Source organism: Schistocerca nitens, chromosome 3, assembly GCF_023898315.1.
Source record: "Schistocerca nitens isolate TAMUIC-IGC-003100 chromosome 3, iqSchNite1.1, whole genome shotgun sequence".
Classification (NCBI taxonomy): domain Eukaryota; kingdom Metazoa; phylum Arthropoda; class Insecta; order Orthoptera; family Acrididae; genus Schistocerca; species Schistocerca nitens.
Genome location: NC_064616.1, coordinates 287,653,450 through 287,670,709, shown reverse-complemented (window position 1 = coordinate 287,670,709; position 17,260 = coordinate 287,653,450). Strand labels below are relative to the sequence as shown.

At 44.4% G+C, this 17,260-nt stretch overlaps 1 protein-coding gene and 1 non-coding gene across 2 annotated transcripts in view; one reads left to right on the top strand and one right to left on the bottom strand.

Annotated features, from left to right (window-relative positions):
* Positions 1–17,260, top strand: part of LOC126249183 (inactive phospholipase C-like protein 2) — a 703,636-nt gene that overhangs the window by 345,522 nt on the left and 340,854 nt on the right. The window lies entirely within an intron of this gene.
* Trnat-ugu (transfer RNA threonine (anticodon UGU)) lies at positions 3,086–3,160 on the bottom strand. Its single transcript has one exon. It is a non-coding gene; the product is annotated as a tRNA-Thr (tRNA).

Genomic DNA, 17,260 nt, shown 5'->3' with positions numbered 1-17,260 from the left:
CACTTCCATACATGGCTACACTCCATACAAATACTTTCAGAAACGACTTCCTGACACTTAAATCTATACTCGATGTTAACAAATTTCTCTTCTTCAGAAACGATTTCCTTGCCATTGCCAGTCTACATTTTATATCCTCTCTACTTCGACCATCGTCAGTTATTTTACTCCCTAAATAGCAAAACTCCTTTACTACTTTGTGTCTCATTTCCTAATCTAATTCCCTCAGCATCACCCGATTTAATTTGACTACATTCCATTATCCTCGTTTTGCTTTTGTTGATGTTCATCTTATATCCTCCTTTCAAGACACTGTCCATTCCATTCAACTGCTCTTCCAAGTCCTTTGCTGTCTCTGACAGAATTACAATGTCATCGGCGAACCTCAAAGTTTTTACTTCTTCTCCATGAATTTTAATACCTACTCCGAATTTTTCTTTTTGAGAGGGTATGTGATGCTATTGCAGTAATTATAAAATCTAATAAATTTACGAAGAACTTGGCAGTACGAGTTCACTTATCATTATGACGTTGTACCCTCTCTTCCCTGGACGCAGTCATTGATTCGGTTCCGAAGAGTGTCATAAAGCCCTGTATCCTCTCCTGAAGCAAACTGGCCAGCACGTGTTGTAACTGGTCCTTGATATCCTAGATGCTGGTACTGGGATGGAGCTGATATCCCAGCTGATCCCACACATGTTCTATCGGGGACAGAGCTAGGCTTTGTGCTGGTCCCAGGAGTGCCTCAACGTCACTACGACAATTCATAGAGCCACTCTTGCCGTGTGTGGACGAACACTGTACTGTTGAAACCTAGCACCACGATACTGTCGCACTAGAGGTAACACATGAGGACGCAGGATGTCTGTGACGTATCACTGTGCCGTCTACATCTGCATCTATATAGTTACTCTGAAATTCACACTTAAGTGCCTGGCAGAAGGTTCATCGAACCATGTTCATACTACTTCTCTACCATACCACTCTCGAATGGCGCGTGGGAAAAAGACACACCTAAATCTTTCCCTTGGAGCTCTGATTTCTCTTATTTTATTATGTTGATCATTTCTCCCTACGTAGGTGGGTGTCAACAAAATATTTACGCATTCGGAAGAGAAAGTTGGTGATCGAAATTTCGTAAATAGATCTCGCTGCAAAGAAAACCGCCTCTGTTTCAGTGACTGCCACCCCAACTCGCGTATATCAGTGACACTCTCACCCCTATTGCGCGATGACACGAAACGAGCTGCCCTTCTTTGCACTTTTTCGATGTCCTCCGTCAATCCTGCCTGGTAAGAATCCCATACCGCGCAGCTATATTCCAGCGGAGAACGGACAAGTGTAATGTAGGCTGTATTTTTTGCGGGTTTGTTGCATCTTCTAAATGTTCTGCCAACAAAGCGCAGTCTTTGTTTCGCCTTCCCCACAATATTATGTTTGCGGTCTTTCCAATTTAAGTTGCTCGTAATTGTAATTCCTAGGTATTTAGTCGAATTGACAGCCCTTAGATTTGTACGATTTATCGTATACCCTAAATTTATCGGATTTCTTTTAGAACCCATGTGGATGACCTCGCACTTTCCTTTTTTAGTGTTAACTGCCACTTTTCGCACTATACAGAAATTCTCTCTAGATCGTTTTGTAATTGGAATTGACTGTCTGATGATTTTACTAGACGGTAAATTACAGCGTCATCTGCAAACAATCTAAGGGGGCTGCTCAGATTATCACTTAGATCATTTATATAAATCAGGAACAGCATAGAACCTATGACACTACCTTGCGGAACGCCAGATATCACTTCTGTTCTACTCGATAATTTACCGTCTATCACTACGAACTGTGACATCTCTGAGAGGAAATCACGAATCCAGTCACACAACTGAGACGATACTCCATATGCACGCAATTTCATTAATAGTCGCTTGTGAGGAACGGTATCAAAAGCCTTTTGGAAATCTAGGAATATGGAATCGATCTGAGATCCCATGTCGACAGCACTCATTACTTCATGGGAATAAAGAGCTAGCTGTGTTGCACAAGAACGATATTTTCTGAATCCGTGTTCGTTATGTATCGTGAGTCATTTTCTTCAAGGTGGTTCATAATGCTCGAGTAAAGTATATGCTCCAAAATCCTGCTGCAAATTGAGGTCAGTGATATGGGCCTGTAATTCAATGGGTTACTCCTATTGCCGTCAAGAGTTCCCTCAGTCGCTATCAGTCGTGACCAAGTCCCACACCATTTCCCCAGGTCACCGCCATACTCGCCGACAATGGTCGCCCTGGATAGTGCAGAACCAAGATTCATCGATGAATACAATGCGACGCCATTAACCAACAGTCCAAGCTTCCCTGTCACGGCACCACTCCAGACGCAGCCGTTTGTTTCGTGGAATTAACGGCAGCCAACGCATCGACGGTTATTCCTTAGTAAGGCTGCTGCTAGTCTCTGACTAATGGTAGCGGATAACACAGAACGTTGTATGGAGTCCATTACTTGTTCTCAGAGGGCAGGCACTGATGTGAAGGGGCTACGCTGAGCTTAGTGCACAATACGGCGATCCTCACTTGTGGTCACATGTGATCGATTGGAACCTTGACGGCGAGTATGCCTGCTCTCATGTACCCATGCAGTCCTACATCGGGCCACCGTCACTTCTGAATGTCCCACAAATCTAGATATTCCACGATTCCACCAGACAGCCAAATGGAGATCCAGAATAAGCTCACTTTCGAACTCTGTCAGGTTCTTATAACTCTGTCTCACAGGAGTGGGCGGTATCTCCGTGTACTTCGCAGCGATTACTCAACATCTGACGTTGTTCCTACCCCTTATATATTCTACCAGGCCTGGTAACATGAGTAAACACAAACAACACTGAAGCACTCCGGTAGCCGTCCTACGTGTCGCAGAAAATTGCAACTGCGTACCCACTGATGCTGTGTTCGTGTACGAATTTAAACTGACATCGCTTCAATTTTTTGTCACGCATTGAATTTATTTTTATGTAATGGTAATTAAATCAAGACCCTAAGGTGTCGACAGATGTTGATATATATCAACGGGGACAGATGAAAATGTGTGCCCCGACCGGGACTCGAACCCGGGATCTCCTGCTTACATGGCAGATGCTCTATCCATCTGAGCCACCGAGGGCACAGAGGATAGTGCGACTGCAGGGATTTATCCTTTGCACGCTCCCCGTGAGACCCACATTCCCAACTTAATGTCCACACACTACATTCGTAGTGCCCCTGCCCATTATACACTCATTACTCGCGGCAAACAATCTTACTGAGTCCCGTAAGGGTTCGGGCAAGTCGTGTGCATCCAGCACAGAAGAAGAAAGTCGGTTAGCCTTAACTATATGAAGATGGTATCTGTTCGGACATGTCCGAAAGAACAGATGCCCTCTTCATATTATTGGTATTTGTTTGGGAATCCAAAGTTTCGTCCAGATTCAATAAATAAGTAGTCCTCAAAAATGTAGCTATCGAGGGGGTAATATCCCTTCAGCCCATAAAAAATTTGCACCCATCTTTGCATTTTCTGAATTTACAACCAATGTTTTTAGAAGGTAAAGAACGGACGTTTTCTGAGCCCTCGTACTCAGTTTTGTGTTGTTGTTGTTGGGCACGGACTTTCCTGGCCGTAGAATACTATCCTCTATTTTACTGTTCAAACACCGCCCAGCGGACCCCTTCTTTATTAAAATCGTCCGTTTGAATAAATCCCACTATGTCCACAACACGTTGCTCCGTTTGTTCTGAGACTCCACATGCTTCTGCCATCAATTTTTGTGCTTGGGAAAAGTAACTGTTCCGTCTAGCTTCTTCGTCATGAGAAACTTTTTGAAAAACTTTAAGACAGTAGATACTACATGTTTAGTTTGTTTTCTAATGTCCAGTCGATTTCGGCATAGAAAGAGAAGTGGGCGAGCAACTATGCTATGCATGGAACGTTGCTATACAGTATCACTCATAACTATACCTAAAGCAGAGCAAGTTCACGGAAAGAAATGAAACCAACCACACGAAAGTAGCGAATTGCGACAACTGACTGACTGGTAAGTAATACGGCAACATTGCCTGGCGGGGGCAGATCAGTGGTAAGATGGCGTAGTAGATAGCCCGTCAAAAACTGAACACAGATCAAACTTGAAAACAGGAAGGTGGTGTACTGAACTGTGAAAACAAAGTGGCGTGGGCGGAGAGTTCAGAGTAACGCCTACGTTTATTCTGGTGCTGTGTTCAATTTTTTCATTTTCAGCCAAAACGTAGCGGTAATTCATTAACATGCTAAGGCATTTGCAGCTACGATGAAATGCTGAAACGGGGGATAATTAAACAAGCAGCTTAGGACAAGACAGATAAGTACACTGCTGGCCACCGTAAATGCAACACCCTGAAGGAAGCATCCGAATCAAGTGAAATTTACACCATGGGTTTGCAGCGATGAGATATGCAACTGATTAGAATTTCAGCGCAGACGCACATCACGCGCGCCTGTGGCGCCACCTCATAGTGCCATTTAAGGCTTGGCGATTTCGACGAGTGTACGTTCGGCACGTGTGTTTACCTTGTGGTTGTTTCACAAGACGATCAGTTATGCCTCGTAGACAACAGCGAACATCTTTTGATCAAGTATCCGAGTTCGACAGAGGAAGGATAGTGGCTTACCGAGATTGTGGATTATCATGCAGAGAAATCGCTAGTCGTGTTGGACGAAACCAAACAACTGTAATGCGGATATGTGACCGTTGGATGCAGGAGGGTACGACGGACCGACGTGGTCGATCGTATTCACCTCGGTGCACCACTGCACGTGCTGATAGGCAAATTGTGCGCATGGCAGTGACGGATCGCTCAGTGACATCCCGAACCATAGCACAGCATATTGCGTCTGTAACGCATCATCCAGTGTCTGCGCGTACCATTCGACGCCGTTTAGAGCAGAGTGGTCTGTCCGCAAGACGTCCATCGCTTCGTCTACCATTGACGCAGAACCACAGACGTCTCCGTCGCCAATGGTGTGATGACAGACGGATGTGGACGGCAGAATGGAATGACGTTGTCTTTACTGACGAGGCACGCTTCTGTCTGCAGCACCACGATGGTCGGATTCGAGTGTGGAGACACCGTGGAGAGAGGATGCTGGACAGCTGCATTATGCACCGCCACACTGGTCTTGCACCGGGTATTATGGTATGGGGCGGTATTGGATATTACTCTCGCACGCCTCTAGTACGCATTGCCGGTACTTTAAATAGCCGGCGCTACATATCCGAGGTGCTGGAGCCAGTTGTCCTTCCTTACCTTCAGGGCTCAGCCACAGCCATATTTTAACAGGATAATGCGCGACCACACGTGGCACGCATTGTCCAAAGGTTCTTCGTCAATAACCAGATTGAATTGCTTCCCTGGCCGGCTCGCTCTCCGATCTTTCGCCGATAGGAAACATGTGGTCCATGGTTGCTCAACGAGTAACCCAGACTACATCCCCAGCTGCCACACCAGATGATCTTTGGCAACGTGTGGAAGCTGCTTGGGCTGCTGTACCCCAGGAAAACATCCAACGTCTCTTTGACTCAATGCCGAGACGTGTGTCAGCGGTGATCTCCAAGAATGGCGGCTACTCTGGCTACTGATTCTGGCAGGAACCACATGTCACAGACGTCTGTAAACGTAATCATTTGATACTTGGTCAACATGTTATCTACAAAATAAATCTTGTTGTGCTACCTCTTGTCTTTCTTGGTGTTGCATTTACGGTGGCCAGCAGTGTAGTTCATTCTCGTTATGAAAATAAACGTGTTGCTAACCCACACCTAATCCCATGTCATCAGTTAAGAATGACTCTTAAGAAATTACATTATTGCATTAAAAAGAAGCGAAGTTGCTTCGAGAACGAGGTCAATTACGTTGTATACTAATTAATGATGGATATCCTCTTTCCAGACGATGCTGCAGAGGAGAAATTTGGTGTACAGGGAAAAATGCGGAACAAAATTAGGGGTGGAGGCCATCGTTTAATGGGAAAGATGAGCTCCTGAAACTGCTGATTAAATTGCAAGCCGCTACTTGGCATTAGTGAGATTCGCCCAAAACACTAAACAGGCAACGAGAAACCTTAATATGGCATCCTTCGTTGTATCTTGTAAGGGATACTCCCCATCACACCCCCTCAGATTTAGTGGTGAGATTATCTTGTGGATTGCCTGTCAAAAACTGAACACAGATCAAACTGGTAAACAGGAAGAAGGTGTACTGAACTGTGAAAACAAAGCAAAATAAAAAGTGAACGGTCCAAGGTTAATAAGTGTATTTGAACAGTCGTGGCGTCGTGCTTAAATGGTCACGTTGTTGGACTAAAAAGCGGACGAGCCGGGTTTGAACTCCCTCGTGTCATTTATTTTTATTTTTTCACTATATTATTAACTGTCCGTTCGGTTATTGAAATGTTTGTTCGCTTTCTGTTGTCTTAGCAGTTTTTATACTACACATTGGTTATATAATATGAGTGATGTGGTAAGATTACGTTACCGTCACAAGTAATTGTCATGAATAGTGAGAGCAGGCGCGAAACCACATAGGTGTCTCACATAAATGAAAACAACACGTAAACGGATGTGAACTATGTTACAACAAAGGAATTCAAGAGTCAAGACGTCCAAAACGGAACGCAACTTCAAAACCGTTAAAATCATATGTTTTGACAGAGCACAGAGAAACTGTGCGATTATGAAACTGTTGCTTTCATTTGTTGCAGCTTATGTGACAAACTATTATGTTTTCATCATTCCCTTGGGAGTGATCACATTCATACGAAAACCTAAATCAGGTCAGGAGGCATATCTCACATACTTACCAGGCGTACAAATTAGGTGAGTTCGTAAGAGATTCCTGTCAAATGATACACGTACTGTCACTAAAGCCGTGTATGATACACCAAACGTGTTTTCCGGTGAAGGATTCGATTGGCTTGTCGCTTTGTCATCAAACGTTTGCGGTTCCCATTCGAAAGCCACTTCATTTCGGCCGCAGTTGTGCAGAATAAACTGTCATTTTAGATCCCTTCCTTACACCTCGATGCTGCAAATGGACTTTACACCACGACAAAGACACAAATTTGAATATAGCGAACAGCGAAAAAAAAAAAATGTTTTCGACACGAGGGAGGTCTGAACACGGCTCGCCCACTTGAGAGTCCAACACCGTCACCGCCTAACCAGGACGCTATTGCTCTCTTAGGCTCCTTGCACTTCCTGTCCTTGGACCGTGAACTGTTCCTATTTTTCTTTTTTTTTTTCACAGTTAAGTATGCGTTCTTCCTGTTTTCAAGCTTGATCTCTGTTCAATTTTTGATGGCTGTCCACTGGGCCCTCTTACCACTAAATCTGAAGGGGGGTGCGATGTGGAGTTTCCCTTGTTAAAGCGAGCGTATATGGTGTCAACAACATAATGTTGCCGCTTTCCAAGTCAAGTGCAGTCAGTGTTGACTATTCATTTATTTACTTTTGTCTCACTTACTGAACCTGGTTCCTTACAGCATGTACCATGTGTCCTAGCGATATCTGTGACTCGTTAAGAGGCAGTACTGATTGCCTTTCTTTACAGGAGAGGCACATGCGGCTGGGGAGATATTTATACTTCGGTCGAAATAACTTTGTAGCTGACGGGTGTCTATCGTGGGGAACGAAGTTGTACTCGTACATAACATGTGAAGTGCTCATGCTATCGAAAGACGCCAACTACCATGTTTTAAAGGCAAACTTGTTGTACTTTGGCTATGATATGGGGGGTCAGGATACAAAATGGGCAGCATATGTATACTGTGCTACGTGTTCCACCAACCTCATTGCGTAGATGAGTGGAAAAGAACGTCATAAACCTTTTTTATCTGACGATTTCGAACGGAATAATTTTCTGTAGTACGGAATAACTTGATTGCACAGAAGCGAGCAGTAAGAATAATATTTAGTGTTCATCCACGGACATTGTGTACGTAAGTACCTCTTCAAGGAGCTAAACATTTTAACTGTACACACTTTCGCTGATAAAACTCGTCATAAATAATGAATCACAATTTGAGAAGAATATTGATGCACATACCTGCAGCACTACAGGGAAAATGACCTTCACTACACGTTGTTAAAGCTGTCAGCCGTTCAGCCGGCCGGAGTGGCCGAGCGGTTCTAGGCGCTACAGTCTGGAACCGCGCGACCGCTACGGTCGCCGGTTCGAATCCTGCCTCGGGCATGGATGTGTGTGATGTCCTTAGGTTAGTTAGTTTTAAGTAGTTCAAAGTTCTAGGGGACTGATGACCTCAGAAGTTAAGTCCCATAGTACTCAGAGCCATTTGAACCAGTTTTGTCAGCGGTTCAGAGAGGAGTTCAGTATGCGACAATAAAAATGTTTGATCATTTGGCCAATAACATAAAATGTCTGACAGGTAGCGAAGCAAGTTTCAAATCTAATTTAAAATCATCTCTCTTGGACAACTTCTATTCTACTGACGAATTTCTACTCAAAAACTGGTAGCCAATTTAAAAAAAAAATCTAGTTTGTAAGTGTAGTTGCATGAGTAGGAACAAAATGATAAGGTGTCTGTTAATGTTAATTCTAATCACGTGTACATAGCCTGCAAACTGACTAGTTCCACATTATCGTTCAATTGGTGTATGTAACATGTAACTAACTAGCTAACTGAATTGGAGAGCACTCAGCGGTCGTACAAGAACCTCGATCAAAACAAAAAATGACTGACAGTCTATCATGGGAGGGAAAGATGTTCTCGGTGCACGTTTATCTGCGCACGCAGTATCGCCGCGGCAGCAAGAGCTAGCTGTTGCCGTTCTGGATGCATTCACGCGCTATCCGTTAACGTGCAGTACTGGATTGTCTTAACAGGGTGGTAATGGTCCGGAGCACTTTTCCAAAAAGGTCAGGACGTTATGTCATTTAAAATAAACACGCCGCACACAGGAACAATGCAGTTCACAAAAACGAATCGCCTGTCACATTACCGCCAGAAAATGTGGTCCGAAACTGATTGTGGCAATTGGCGCCTGAGGTAGGAGAGCTATACAACTTTGAACAGAATGGAAGGCGTCATTAACCTCTTTCGCTGACTGGTTGCTGCTGTCTTAGCTGTCCCGTAAACAAGTAGAAGTAATCACTTTGTTGTTCTTCTTCTTTCTTGGCTGTTTCTCTTTTCTTCTCTTTCTCCTGGACACATTCCCTGTCCTCACGGTGTCACCATGTTATTCTGTGTTTGGCAATGTTAGTGATGGAGTGTGGCAGAACACACTTCCTGTCGCCATAATCAGTTTCTTATTGTGTTCCACTAAAATGACTGTTATTTCTGTATGGTTCTCCATACAAACAACAGAGTCCCCATGAAGGAAAACCGGGAGTTGTACTCCCTAATATACAAGGTGATTCTGGTAACTGAGAATGAGTTATAAGAACCCATTCCTGAGGGGATAAGCATAAAAAATGGCATATGGAATATGGCCGGACATACGTTCCAAGGGACATACATCATACTAATAGTTGTTGGGAGAAGGCGTGAGGAAAGAAAGGCAGATTGGGGGAGGGGGTAAGGAAATGAGGGAAGGGGAGGGAGAGGAAGCCCTGATAAGGTGGATTGGGTTGGTTGGAGCTATAGCTGGTAGGATGGGTAAATGTCGGGGAGGCGTTCATGATCTGGGAGAGTTTCGTTCGGAGAACAAATGGAGAGTGCGTAAGTGGAGGGTTGGTGGGATGTGTCGGTAAAGGCGCGTCAGCATATGAGGAGTGAAAAGCAGGGGGAAAACGATAGGATTATTGGAAAAAAGAGATTTCTGGTTCACGTAACTGACTATGCCTATAATTGGGGCGGTGGCGCATGCGCATATGTTTCCGCTGTCGATTTTAGCGCCCGCTGTTGAATATCGCCCCACCTGAGGTGCTCGGGCGTGCGACCAACAGCCACATTTTCAGGCATGCTCTCTGTCGAACTGCGGACGGACGGAATTTTAAGTCTGTTATGAAAATAATGTAATTGTCGCCGGATGTGACATTAGGCGTAAAATGTTGTCTTTCTGAAGACATCAGAGAAATCATCGGCTCCCAAGCTTTTAACAAATTGAAAGCAGCCATCATGATTAATAAGCTCTTCCGTCAATCGTATTTATACAGAACCCCTAATAACCGAATCCCAAATGGAGCTCGTCGTGGCCAAGATTATCGTGGAAGAATAATATATAACGTCCTGTCTATATACAATATTCGGCTACGGCTGACTTTGAGTGGAAAAAGCCGAATGTGCCGATCATGGTTCCACGCACCTTTCACGAACTCTGCGTGTGGTATGACTAGTGTACGCTTTGCTACATTGACGTGGTATTCTGTAGACTCTAATCTTCCGAAAATCCAGATCATCCTTTGCCGAGCCGAGCAGATTACTTTAACGTGACGTTTCCTTAGTATTCTGTCTAAATCAGATAAAATGTTACGTACTTATGGGAGGAGCGCTCTACACTTAAACACCTATTTCTGTTCTTTAACTTGTAAATCGCCACGTTTACTCCCAGTTAAAGCTTTCTTAATCTTATGTGAAGAATATCCACTGTCTTTGAACACAGACTGTAGATGTTCTAGGTCCTTCTGCGTGGCTATCTCCATCAGACACAACATGTGCCATGTGCACCAGCATATGTAGGACTTCCGACGCCTATAAATATTTATCCGTTTGTATGAGCTCATAATAAACATAAAATTGGTTCAAATAGCTCTGAACTATGGGACTTAACTGCTGAGGTCATCAGTCCCCTTGAACTTAGAATTACTTAAACCTAACTAACCTAAGGATATCACACACATCTATGCCCGAGGCAGGATTCGAACCTGCTACCGTACCGGTTGAGTAGTTCCAGACTGTAGCGCCTCGAACCGCTTGGTCATTCGGCAGGCTAATAAACATAATTTTCTAGTCATCCACCCACTTCCCGACTGGCTAAGACACCTGTAAACGGAAGACAGCCATTTTTATTCCCTCGTAAAGTGGATATCCCCGTAAAAATCTTGGCAGCTCATCCGTCATCCGGCCGCAAGTCCGAAACCTCATGAAATAAAGAACTCCCTGTTTCTGGCTCTCTAGTGAAGGTTTCTACGAACTCTTACGAATCCTCAGTTTAAAATGAAAAGCCATCGAGTTCGACAGTCGCGGACTTGTCTCCAAGCCCATCATCCCGTATGTACCTGATGACACAAGGGGCGCTGAGCGCTCTCATCCGATATATGGAACTTCGAAAATAATCCAGAACTATGGACCGATTTTAAAATAGCTCGTGAGTCTGAAAGTGCTCACATTTCTCAATATAACTAAATAAATGCACCATATCTGTAAAACTGATGATGAATTCTCATATTACATTTATGGTCTCATGGAAGCACGCATATGATCCACAGTCCTCATCAATGTTAAGTGTTCACAGACGCTTTGGAGCGTCCTAATGCAGTACTATTACATACTGATAGCAATTACTTATAGTAGGGTGCCGTACGCTTACCATTATGAAAGGAATGTATCCCAATATAAGAAACGCCCTGGTACAAATAGATTGTGCGAGATACTAACAGGATGTCACTGGGAATGTTAATTTTATTTCTGAAGTATACGACATTGACTTCACGGATGGTCTGATGTATTGACAAATGAAAACGCAGACAATACGTAAAAGATATCGCAAAGTATCCGAAATGAGTTAACGTACGCTAGAGACAATGCAGAACAAAATAGTTCAACCAGAAAGCGTAATAAACCATAGCTAAGTTGTTGTTCACAATCAACAAAGTCTTCAAAGCAGTAACCAGGTAGAATCCAAGTCCAGTAGCGCGGCAGGTCTTTTCGATTAGTCATGCGATGCCCCAATGTTGGCAGACGATGCGAAGTGAAGAGCAACGGCCGATGCAGGTCCCTAACCCTTTCAGACCCAACAATGTGAACAAAATATTATTTTAAAATTTTTCACGAAATTAACTTTATTATCACACTAAGCAAGAAATACAAGAGGAAATTAGCAAAAACTAAACAATAAATTAATTTCGGAGGTGCTTTCACTTCGTAGTATGATTTTAAAATTTTTCATGAAAGCAACCTTTATTATCACGAATATAATAAAAAACTGGCAAAGGTAAACAACAAATTGTTTTAAGGCAGTGGTTTCATTTTGAAATCACTATAATATATAGTTTTCAAACATCCATCATTTCATACTACAGCCGGCCGTGGTGGCCGAGCCGTTCTAGGCGCTACAGTTTACAACCGCGCTACCGCTACGGTCGCCGGTTCGAATCCTGCCTCGAGCATGGTTGTGTGTGATGTCCTTAGGTTAGTTAGGTTTAAGTAGTTCTAAATTCTAGGGGACTGATGACCTCAGATGATAAGTCCCACAGTGCTCAGAGCCTATAACAAGCAATATGAGCATAAAATTTAATAAACATGTATCAAATGTGCTTACTGCCGCAGTTGTTTCATTTCTAAAGAACCCATAAATGCAGTAGTACAAACTCAAGTTTACGTTACCATAACTTCATATATACACTCATGCTCATACATGGTGAAACAACGCTCTGGTGGGCGGTTTGCGGGCTTAAATCACCTCGGGATATGACCATGCGGTGCATTTGACCTGCGCTCGTCGCACGGTGGCGCTTAATGGTGACTGTTTTGAAAATGGCTCAGAGAACACATATTGATGACGTTATGAGGAGATACCACAAAGTGTGATCTCAAGATTATGGCAATGATTCCAAACGATTCCAGCAGACAGAAAACGTGTCCAGGCACTACAGTACGGTACGTCCACAGTGTGCAACACCACTAGAAGACCAATATCTCACTATCAGTGCCCGCAGACGGCCACGGAGTACTGCAGGTAGCCTTGCTCGGGACTTTACCGCAACCACTGAAACAGTTGCCTCCAGACACACAGTGTACAGAAGACTGAACAGACATGGTTTATTCGCCCGGAGACCTGCAAGATGCATTCCACTGACCCTTGGTTACAGGAGAGCCCGTAAAGCCTGGTGTCAAGAACACAGCACATGGTCATTGGGACAGTGGTCCCAGGTTATGTTCACTAATGTCTTTGAAAGGGACCTGTATGGAGGTCGTGGTTTCATGGTGTAGGGTGGGAAAATTATAGGTGCACGTACACCCCTGCATGTGTTTGACAGAGGAACTGTAACAGATCAGGTGTATCAGGACGTCATTTTGCACCAGTTTGTTCGCCTTTTCAGAGGTGCAGTGGGTCCCACCTTCCTCCTGATAGATGACAGAAGATATCAGGTGACTGGAGTGGCCTGCTTGTTCTCCAGACCTAAACTTCGTCGAGCACGTCTGGGATGCTTTCGGTCGACCTATCGCTGCACGTCTTCAAACCGCTACGACAGTTCAGGAGCTCCGACAGGCGCTCACGGAAGAATGGGAGGCTATACCACAGCAGCTGCTTGAACACCTGATCCAGAGTATGCCAACCCGTTGTGCGGCCTGTGTACGTGTGCATGGTGATCATATCTCATGTTGATGTCGGGGTACATGCGCAGGAAACAGTGGCGTTTTGTAGCACATGTATTTCTGGAGAGTTTTCTCAACTTATCACCAATACCGTGGACTTACAGATCTGTGTCTTGTGTGTTCCCTATGCCTATGCTATTAGCGCCAGTTTTGTGTAGTGCCACGTTGTGTGGCACCACGTTCTACAATTATCCTTAATTTATGAGCATGAGTGTACTTACTTTCACTATCAGTGATCTCCTCAATATGATCACTAAAAGGAAAACCAAATGTTGCAATCTCCTACAATCACTTATCACATCTCCGCGTCGAATGTTGCTTTGAACACTGTATATGACTGCTACAGTGCAGTACATTCGTAGAAGTACCTCAGTGAACCACTAGATGTCTCTGTCTTGCAGCAATATCGGTAATTTCTTGCAAAAGAGACTGAAACCTCTAAATAAAATGAATAAAATGGTGTTTTGTGGCAGAAACTACTGGAATGCATGCATCTGAGTGGTGAACGTACCGGGTAATTAAAAAGTCGGTATAAATTTGAAAACTGAATAAATCACGGAATGATGTAGATAGAGAGGTACAAATTGACACACATGCTTAGAATGACATGGGGTTTTATTAGAACCAAAAAAATACAAAAGTTCAAAAAATGTCCGACAGATGGCGCTTCATCTGATCAGAATAGCAATAATTAGCATAACAAAGTAAGACAAAGCAAAGATGATGTTCTTTACAGGAAATGCTCAATATGTCCACCATCATTCCTCAACAAGAGCTTTAGTCGAGGAATAATGTGAGCAGCACTGTAAAGCATGTCCGGAGTTGTGGCGTGGCATTGGCGTCGGATGTTGTCTTTCGGCATCCCTAGAGATGTAGGTCGATCACGATACACTTGCGACTTCAGGTAACCCCAAAGCCAATAATCGCACGGACTGAGGTCTGGGGACCGGGGAGGCCAAGCATAACGAAAGTGGCGGCTGAGCACACGATCATCACCAAACGACGCGCGCAAGAGATCTTTCACGCGCCTAGCAATATGGGGTGGAGCACCTGATGTGTCGGCAGCTGGGCCAACACCGTGTAGATCGAAGTGGCTGAAAATGCACGCGAGACTAACGCAGACGGGCGTGAAGTACTGGAACAGGATACGTAATTAATGCTATGAAGAAAAGAACGGAGCTGGAATAATACTTAACTTTAATGTTTTCTTGTACATATCTTGGTAATACAAATGAATCTCTCTCCAGATATGGATTAACTGCGCCTTGTTAGGTCGTCCGTACAACTGGGGCCGAGTTCGAGTCAGTCTCTCCAGACCTGCCATGTGGTGGCGCTCGGTCTGCGATAACACAGTGGCGACACGCGGGTCCGACCTGTACTACAGGACCGCGGCCGATTTAAGCTACCACCTAGCAAGTGTGGTGTCTAGCGGTGACACCACAGCACCATCCTGCATAAACATCGTACGTTTCAGCAGGTGTTTATCCACGAGGCTGGTGATGATGCGATTCTGTAACATATCGGCGTACCTCTCACCCGTCACGGAAGCAGTTAGAAAACCAGAATCATGCATTTCCTCGAAGAAAACAGGCCCGATAACGGTAGACGTGGTAAATCCAACCCATACCGTGACTTTCTCGTCGTGCAATGGAGTTTCCACGACTGTTCTAGGATTTTCGGTAGCCCAAATCCTGCAGTTGTGGGCGTTGACAGCCCCTCGGAGCGTGAAATGAGCTTCGTCGGTCCACAACACGTTGCTCAACCAATCGTCATCTTCCGCCATCTTTTGAAACGCCCACACCGCAAATGCCCTCCGCTTCACTAAATCACCAGGTAGCAGTTCATGATGCCGATGGATTTTGTACGGATAGCCTCTGAGGGTACGCCTCAGTGCCAACCAAACAGTAGTGTATGGAATGCCGGTGCGATGTGCGACTGCAAGAGCGCTGACTTCCCCGTGCACAGACGAACCCGCTACACTCTCCATTTCTTTCTGAACTGTCTCAGCAGCATTACGCCTTGCGCTCGGTCGGCCACTACGGGGTCTATCGTCTAAACGACCCGTGGCTTCGAACTTCGAAATCATTCTCGCCACAGCTGCATTTGTCAACGGACATTTACCCATTCGCAACCCCTTCCTATGGCGATAGGATCGTAACGCTGAACTACCACATTCCCCATTCTGATGATACAGCTTCACTAAAAGCGCCTTTTCAGGTAACGTCATCATGCTGCGACTGCTGGCGCATCTGATTCTTCCTCTCATTACAGCTCCTTTTTACACGATTGCCATGCGCAGTCACTGACGTTTTACTGTCCAGCGCCATCTGTCGGACATTTTATGAACTTTTTTTTTGTTCTAATAAAACCCCATGTCATTCCAAGAATGTGTGTGAATTTGTACCTCTCTATCTACATTATTCCTTGGTTTATTAAGTTTTCAAATTTATACTGACTTTTTGATCACCCGGTATATATTAGATGGTAGGTGTACAGAAAATTGTAATGAAGAGAAATCTGTCAGATCAAGAGTCCAGAAAATGGAGACGGCGTTTCAGTTAGCAAAAAACATTTACAACAAAAAGAGTCTCTCGAGGAACTGCAAAATACGACACTGTACAACAGTAATTAGACCCGAAGCTCTCTACGCATCTGAGACACTAAACCTTCAACACAGAACACTAAAAGAGGAATTAGAAGTGAAAGAACGGAAAATAATGAGGAAAATCCTAGGACCAAGAACTAAAGATGGTGTGCATTATCCAAAACCCAATGCAGAAATATATAAAAATATCTCCAAAATAACAGACACAATGCGCATGAGAAGAATCCAATTCATGGGGCACTTAGAAAGAATGGACTCAAAGAGGTTAACGCACAAAATCCATACATTTTTAAAGAACAAAACTACAAGACCGAACTGGTACAAACAGACGGAAAAAGACCTGAGAGAATTAGGGTCTCCAAATCTACATGATAGAAATGAAATCAGAAAAATCACAAACACACGGGGTTTTGAGGAAGAAGAGAGAAAAACTAACCGACATACATGGTCTACGCAACGAAAGTTAGCCCATTCGTTGTTTATGAAGGAATACTGGGCGGAAAGGAAGGCCAACAAATGTTGATTACGCGTGGTCCTAAGTGATCCATCCGCGAAGAAGAAGAAGAAGAAGAAGAAGAAGAAGATAGTAGGTGGTTAAAGGAAGAGGGACTCCGTGTTACGCTGTGCGATGAGTTGGAAATTCGAGTCGATGAGGGACTGTGTACGGATGGCGAAGCGGTTACGGCAACCGCTGATGAGTAGCAGTAAATCGGGTTCGAGTCTCGGTCTAGCGTCAATTTCCAACTTTCGCCATTGCGTTACCACAATGGCCTCTGATGCTGCGAATCACGAATTCCCACCCATCCCTTTCCTTTCTTTTCCCATTCTCCATTTCATGTAAAAGAAACCATTGGTACTCAAAGGGTTAGTAACTGAGGCTACCTCAGTGTTACTGAAACTAAACTCCGTCCGAACAGGCCTCCGAAGACCTAACGGTACCGACCGACCGCCTTGTCAGCCTCAGCCGATTGACGTCACTTGATGCGAATATGGAGGGGCACGCGATCAGCACACCGCTCTCCCTGCCGTTGTCAGATTTCGTGACCGGAGCCGCTACTTCTCAGTCAAGTAGCTCCTCAACTGGCCTCA